Genomic DNA, 8,339 nt, shown 5'->3' on the forward strand with positions numbered 1-8,339 from the left:
GTGCAAAGTTAGACTTTTGTTTGAGATCTTTCTAACTTCTTATTGAAGGTATTAAGCACTATAAACTTTCCTCTTAATATTGCTTTAGCTATATCCCAGAGATTTTGGTAAGTTGTCTCCCTATTTTCATTCCTTTAAAAGTATTTTTTTAAATTTATGCTTTAATTTTAATTTTGATGCTAACCTAAGAGTTATTCAGAATAAAGTTGTTTAATCTTCATTTTTTTTTTATTTTGAGGGATCTTCTTGATATTAATTTCTATTTCTATTGCATTGTGGTGTGAAAGTGTGCTTAGTATGATTTTAATTTTTTGAAATTGTAGAGACTTGCTTTATTACTGAACATATGGTCAATGAGAAGAACGTCTATTCAGTGGTTGTTGGGCAGAGGGTTCTGTAGATGTCTATTAGGTTTAATTGGTCAAGTGTCAAGTTTAAGTCCAGAGTTTCTTTGTTAGGTTTCTATCTTGAAGATCTGTCTAATGCCATCAGTGGGGAGTTGAAGTTTCCAGCTATTATCCCATGGCTAAATATTTTCATAGGTCAAGTACAACTTGTTCTATGAATCTCAGTTCCCCAAAGTTGACTGCATATTTGTTTAGGATAGTTAAGTCTTCTTATTGGATTGTATACTTTATCATTTTTTTATATCTGTCTCTGTCCTTAATTGCTATTGTTTTGAAGTCTGTTTTATCTGATACAAGAATAGTGACTCCTCTTTGTTTTTCATTTGCATGGTAGATCTTTCTTCATTCCTTTACTTTGAGTCTGTGGGTGTTAATACATGAGAGATAGGTAGGTATCTTAAAAATAGATGGTTGAGTCTTTCTTTTTATTCAGCTTGCCACTCTATGTCTTTTAAGTGGAGCATTTAGCCCATTTACATTCAGGATTAGTATTGATATGTGAGATTTTAATCCTGTCTTTGTGCTCTTAGCTGGTAGTTATGTACACTTGATTATGTAGTTGTTTTATAGTGTCTGTGGGCTGTATACTTAAGTGCATTTTTGCTTAGGTGCATTAAGTGTCATTCTTTTGATTCCATGTTTAAGACCTCCTTGAAGACTTTTTGGAAGCCTGGTCTAGTTGAAACAAACTCTCTTGTCTGAGAAGGATTTTATCCTTCTGAAGTTAGTTTGGTGAAATATGAAATTCTTGGTTGGAATTTCTTTTTTTTTTTTTTGAGACTGCTGAAAATAGGCCCCAATTTCTTCCAGTCTTTAAGATTTCTGCTGAGAAGTCCGTTGGTAGGCAGATGAGGTTCTCTTTATATTTGATCTGACCCTTTTCTTTGGCTGTCTTTAAGATTTATTTCCTTTTGCATTGACCTTGGGAATCTTATGACTATGAGCCATCGGGATAGTTTTCTTGTGCAGTATCTATCTGGTGCTGTCTGTATTTCTTGAATTTGCATATCAATTTCTCTACCGAGTTTAGGGTAATTTTTAAGGACTATGTCCTCTTATGTATTTTCCAAGTTGCTTATTCCTTCTCCTTCTTTCTCAGGAAAGCTAATAAGTTGTAGATTTGGTTTCTTTATATAATCCTATATTTCTCAGAGGTTTTGTTTATTTTTAAAATTATTTTTCTTTTCTTTTTAGACTGAGTTGATTTAAAGAACTGGTTTTTGAGCTCTAGGATTATTTCCTCAGCCTGATCTATTCTGCTGTTAATACTTCAAATTGGTTCTTTCTTAAAATGTCTGTATCATCTTTAAGCTCTTAAACCATTCTACTGAATTTCTTGGATTCCTTAGACTGGGGCTTATATTTCTTCTGAATCCTGATTATCTTTCTTGCTCCCCAGATTCTGAATTCTATGCATGTCATTTCAGTCATTTCTGACTGGTAAAGAACCATTCCTGGACAGCTAGTGGGCTCACTTTGAGGTGAGGGGACACCCTGGCTTTTTGAATTCCTAGAGTTGTTGTGCTAATTCTTTCTCATCTGGGAGGACTGTTGTTCCTTTAACTGTGATGTAAATTGAGTATAGTCAGTTGATTTTGTTTCTAGATGTTTTCAGAGGGCCAAGACTCTATACAGAATATTTATTTGTGGCTGAATTCTTGCCCTTTGTTTCACAGGAGGGTATAATAGCAAAATATTTTTGGTGTTGTAGTTTGGACTACTATCCAGTAGATGATGCTTATGAGTAATGGCCAGTAGATAAGCTCTGACTCAGCAGAAGGCTATGGATGTCCACATAGTGGTCATAGGCCATGGTGATGAGATGAGAAGTTCACTGATAATGAAGGTAATGAAGAAAGCCATCTGCATGGTACATGCATAACATGGAATGGCATTTTGAGCCACAACAAAGTTTACTAGTATCTTGGGATAAATGACCATAGAATTACCAAGATCAATACAATTCAGGTACCTGATTTAAAAAATATATAGGTGTTGTGTAGACCCAAGTCCACATTGTTCAAAATGATTATGCAGTCTTTGCTCACCACTGTGCGTAGATGATGAGGAAGACCCAAAAAAGGGGGAGCTGCAGCTCAAGCAGCCTTGTGATTTCCATCAGAATGAATTCAGTAAGCACTGTTAGATTCTTTTGGTCCATTTAGTCCAGTTATCTCTTCCAGGACGAAACAGAGTGGTTGTTATAAGCTTTTATGTAATGTCATCCAAACAAATGATAACATTTGTAGACAAAAGGTGTTATTCATAATAAGAAATAAACATTCTTTCCACATCTGATCCTAAAACTAAAAAAAAAGAGAAACTTCTACTTCTACTACCAAAAGAAGCGACCCATATTAAATACACACATAATTATGATGTAGATTAAACTGTAAATATCAGTAATGTTTGGAACACATCAATTGATAAAATTGTATAGGTATTTATATAGAAATGTTAGACTTTATTACACGGTGGCACAGAGTGTTTTTTTCTAATATACTTCCATATTTTCCAAAGAATTCTTATGGAATTAGGATATTATTAAAGAGTGAGATAGAGATAGCATGAAGCTACTGGAATCTAAATTTTAGTTTCCCTCTTTGGCACTTTCTGGATAGGAATTTAACAATAAACTCACAGGTAATATGTCTTTTTAAAAATTCCCAAGGCAAAGATATTTTAACCATGACCAATTACAGCCACTTTCTCTCAATATTCTGACTTCCACTTCGTCACACTTTATCTGACAAAACAGTGTATTAGCATATCTGCAGGCATTTGTAGGACCCAGCTAACAAGGGATTGAGTTAATGATACTTTGATGTTTAATAGGTATATTTATATGGTTCAAAATCAATGACATTTATTATCAAATAATGCTATCTCTTTTGGTGTAGGAATATTCACTAAGAACACCCTTACCACCAAATGTGCAGAGATTTGTCTGGAATTTCATATTATGTAGATTTTATGATTTTTTGCCCATTGGTTTATGACAAAATTTGTATTATTGTTTCTTTTAAATATTTACATATATTTCAACTTAAATCTATACTTTTATTTTTGAAGAAAAAAGAAAAACTCCCAAACTAATATAAGCTTAATGATTACCAACATGTGCATCTATTCCTACTAAAATATTTATTTTATGTCAATATATAGGAATTTTGAATATTTAATTTTATAAGTTTTATTTCCTTTAAGATAATAATGTGAAAATAAGAGTGTAGAGGGCATTTAAAAGTACTGAGCATTTATTGCATCACATATAAATTACTGTTTATTTCTAATATTGCCCAATAGAACACAGATCATTACACAGGTGATTTTCAAACATTTCAGTGATAAGCACTGGTCCTCTATTTAATTAATGTGGGACATGAGCAAAACAAAGAGGAACAGGTCTGATTGAGTTTAGTAAAATCTGCTTTAGCCTAATCTCTTTCTCTCTCCTCTTCTACCATTCCATTTCTCCTCAATGAAAACTTGGAACTCTGCAATCATGAATGTTAGAACAGTAGTTGCATTTTAAAATATTTAGTCAAATAAAATATAGAATTTAGTTATAACTCCATGGAATGCCAGCTTTAACCCACACAACTATCAAGTGGAAACTTCTGGGAGCCCACCCCAAGGTCCAAACCCATAGCTTAGAGGAGTTAGATCACTCTCACCTTGTGGAAGTTGGCAGCAACTGATTAGTTTTATGTGTAGATCTTGCTGCTCTGATTTAGGAAGCAAGGATAGGGGAGGAGAGCAAGACTGGAGATTGGTCAGCTGCCTGCAACCATTCTTCCCAGGTGAAACTGTTTGTTCTTTCTTCATTGAATTCTACTCTGTCTTTCTGGCTTTTTCCTCTCTTACAAGTAAGAACCTTAAGTCCAGCATTTTTGAAAATGTTATCTTGAACTAACAAGATTTCAGGGTATGCCTTCAAAGGGTTTTATTGTAGAATAGGAGATGCAGTGGACTGAACAAAAGAATTCAGTATTGCAGCCACAGTGTCACTGCTTTGAAGTGTTTAAATTTTGCCAATAATTCTTTGTTGGGAGAAAAGCTGAGTATTGGGAGAGAAGCTGAGACAGGGCTTGCATTTCTGCTAGACTTGCTGGCTCCTTGCTTCTACCACTCCAGTTATCTCAAGCAGCCGTATGTTTCTCATTCACTTGATACACTGTTTTCTTTCAACTCACACACATCCTCACCACCTGTTTGTTTGAGCACCAATAAATAGCTAGTGGCCTCCCAGAGCTTGGGGCCTTCACAGCCTCCACACTCAGGATGGTTTCTGGTCCCAGTTTCTCTCTCTCTCTCTCTCTCTCTCAAACTGTCTTTTTCTCATTCCTTTGACTCCGTCGTACTTCGTTGCCCCCCCCCCCCCCAGCGACCTGGTGTTGGGTCTCATCGCCTCCAACATTCCTTGTGCCCAATGTGGGGTGACAAAGACCCCGGTGAAGGAACGCTAGGGCCTGTGAAAACGGAGAACGTCTAAAGAAGCTCTGCTAGAAAACTGAGTGCTTTGAAGAACCAGGGTAACAATGGGACGAAGTGAAAGCAGACATTCGGCTAATTTAAAAATTTTTAAAGCATTTCTTATAAAGTGAGGGAGTAAAAGTACTCAGTTTGTTATCACTTTTTAGTACAGTAAAGCTAGTTTGCCCATGGTTCCCGGAACAGGGAACTATGGAGTTGGATGAAAGGGAGAGAATTGGAAGAGATTTTTTTAAAAAGGTGTATAAAGAAGGAGCAGGGACAGGTACCCCTGGGAGTGCTGCTGAGGGAAGGATACCAGAGGGGCCCGAGGAAGCCCAAGGCCGCCCGCCTGGGCACGATGAGGGTGGAGGGGGTCACGAATCTGTCCTTTCCCTAAGAGGCCCCCCTGCCGCCACGGTCCCATGCCCCCATGACGACCCTCAGGCTAAACCCCAAGTCCCTGGCCGGTCCAAGCCCTGGCCTCCCGGGCTGTGCCGCTGACAAATCGGAGCCTCCCCCATGAACTCAGGAAGTGCGGAGAGGCGGCCTCCTCCGGTGCTGGGCTGCAGGGGCAGGCGGGCTGCGAAGTGCCCAAGGCCACAGCCCCACGGGAGAGACCGGGGAGGCTGAGCGCCCTTGAATGCCCCAGGCAAGTGCACGAGTGGCTATAGCAGTCCTGCTGCGACTACCTTACCTGGGGCAGCCCCCAATAGTCCTGGCAGAGCTTCCCTTCGGGCAGCGCTGCCGTCCCCACAGCTGAGCTATTACAACCCCTTCTACTTCTTGAGTCCTGGGCCGCGGGCCCTGACCCGGGGATAGCTGCTGGCATCAGCACCTGGGCTCCAGTCGCGGGCCTGGGACCCCGGCTTCTCATGTGCAGGCGTCCCTGTAGGCCAGTCTGGTGATGAAGGTAGGATCCGCAGCCACTTCCTGAAGCCTGAGACCGGGCAACAGGCAGGCAGAGAATGTTTTTCCATCCTTGGTCCACCATGGTGAATTTCTATATTCTCTTCTTTGAAAAAGCATTCATTGTCTTAAGCATTATGCACCTCAGTGGGATGAGGGATATCTCTAAGTGTGCTATGCATTATATTATGGAAAACATAGATAAAGACACATCAATGGAAGACTTGCAGAAAATGATGGTTGTGGCTCTTATATACAGATTATTAGTTTGTTTCTATGAGACAATTTGCATCTGGGGAGCAGGTGGAGCTACCCCAGGGAAATTCCTGGTGGGGCTTCGAGTTGTGAGATGTAATACGTTAGTACTTATTGCACTAAGTCGGGTTTTAGTGATTCCTTTCTCAAATGTTAGCATTACAATGTTCACTACATGAGCTTTGATCAAGAATTTTTCGATTGCTGCTTTTTTTCCCTGCTTGCATCACACTGCTGTTTTTTCAGCATAATCGAACAGCCTATGATATTGTGGCAGGAACTACTGTGGTAAAAAGAAATGGGGTCAGATGATTCCCCCAAGCCCTGATTATCACACGTTATAATGATAAGACTAAATTGTGTATCGAGGCCATCAGTATCCCTGGGTTACACTAATTAACGATTTAGAAATTAAAGCAGTCACTCCAGTGTGATGCAGGTCACTACTCTGAAAGTGTATTTATTTTACTTAAATGCCAAAGAACTTTTCCAGAAGAAAAACCTATTGAATTCAAATATTAAAATTTGTAGATAAAAAATACAAATGATTTATAAACAATGGACAATATATGCTTTAAGATCTAAGGCACTTAAGATCTAAGAATTTGCTGAAAGCATTTTCAGCTTTGAAATCTCCAAATGAAACTTCAAAATTTATTTTGGTTTATCCCAAAATAATGGAAAATGTCCAGTTGTGTTTTGTAAACATCTATAATTCATCTTTTAGTTGACACTTCTGGGGAGCCACCAAAGAAGGTCCCCATGGGAGTTAGGGGACCCTTACCCTGAGGAACAGTTGGTCTAACAGAAGGTCTAGTCTAAATGTAAAAGGTGTTACTCTACATTCAGAAATAATTGACTCTGATTATACCGGAGAGATTCAATTGGTTAGTTCCTCGACTCCGTGTTCTGCCTCCCCAGGAGAAAGAATTGCCCAGTAGTTGCTGTTACCTTACATAAAGCTTAGGAAGCAGCAGAGTGAAAAGAACAGGAGGCTTTGGTAATACTGATCCAGCAGGAAAGGCTGTGTATTGGGTTAATCAAGTGTCTGACAAAAGACCTATTTGCACAGTAACTATTCAGGGAAAATATTTTGAAGGACTAGTAGATAATGAGCTGAGGTCTCTACTGTTGCTATAAATCAATGGCCCCAGCACTGGCCTAAGCAAAAGGCATCCATTGATATTGTTGGAGTAGGAGCTGCCTGGGAAGTCTATTAATGTTCCTTGATTTTTATCAAGGGCTGGATGCTCAGGAGGGGACAATCCAACCTATCAATACACCTATTCCTGTCAATTTATGGGGTAGAGACTTATTGCAAAAATGGGGTGCTGAAATAACTTCCTACAGATCAGTATAGTAATCATAGTAGACAAATGATGAAAAACATGGGATATCACCTGGGGAAAGGACCAGGAAAAGATAAAAACGGCCAATCGGAACCTTTAGAATTAAGGGGGCAAACAGACCAGATTGGGGTGTCATTTTTAGGAACAGCCATTGTTGAGCCTCCGGCTCCCATTCCTCTTGTTTGGCTAACTGTCAAACCCATTTAGGTGGAGCAATGGCCACGGAAACAGGAAAAACTGGAGGCTTTAAAAGAACTGGTGCAGGAACAATTGCAAAAGGGACATATAGAGCCTACCTTCTCCCCTTGGAATTCTCCTGTATTTGTCATTAAGAAAAAATCAGGGAATGGAGAATGTTAACAGATTTAAGGGCTGCTAATGCTGTGATTCAGCCCATGGGTGCGTTACAACCAGGGCTGCCCTCCCCAACAATGATCCCAAAATACTGACCTCTCATAGTGATAGATCTAAAGGGTTACTTTTTTTACCATTCCTTTAACTGCCCAAGATTATGAAAAATTTGCTTTTACTATTCCCGCCATAAATAATGAAAACCTAGTGGACAGATACCATTGGGAAAGTATTACCACAAGGCATGCTAAATAGTCTATTTGTCAAACTTATGTCGGGAAAGCTATTAAGTCAGTTACAGAACAGGTTAAAAAATGTTATCCATTACATGGATGATAGTCTGTGTACAGCTGAGACTGGGGAGTAACTGATGTGCTACAGTTAAAAAATACTGTAAATGCGGCAGGGTTAATTATATCCCCCAATAAAATCCAAACTTCTCCCTTTCAGTATCTAGGAATGAAGGTAGAGCAAAGTGCTATTAAGCCCCAAAAGGTTCAAATTCAAAAAGATAATTTAGAAACCTTAAATGATTTCCAAACATTATTAGGAGACATTAATTGGATTTGTCCAACTTTAGGCATTCCTACCTATG

General features: G+C 38.9%; 1 pseudogene; it reads left to right on the forward strand.

Annotated features, from left to right (window-relative positions):
- The first annotated feature begins 2,190 nt into the window (after nt 1-2,190).
- Nucleotides 2,191-6,356, forward strand: LOC105552920 (annotated as a pseudogene).
- The last annotated feature ends 1,983 nt before the right edge of the window (nt 6,357-8,339 follow it).

This window comes from Mandrillus leucophaeus, unplaced genomic scaffold, assembly GCF_000951045.1.
Source record: "Mandrillus leucophaeus isolate KB7577 unplaced genomic scaffold, Mleu.le_1.0 Scaffold578, whole genome shotgun sequence".
Lineage (NCBI taxonomy): Eukaryota > Metazoa > Chordata > Mammalia > Primates > Cercopithecidae > Mandrillus > Mandrillus leucophaeus.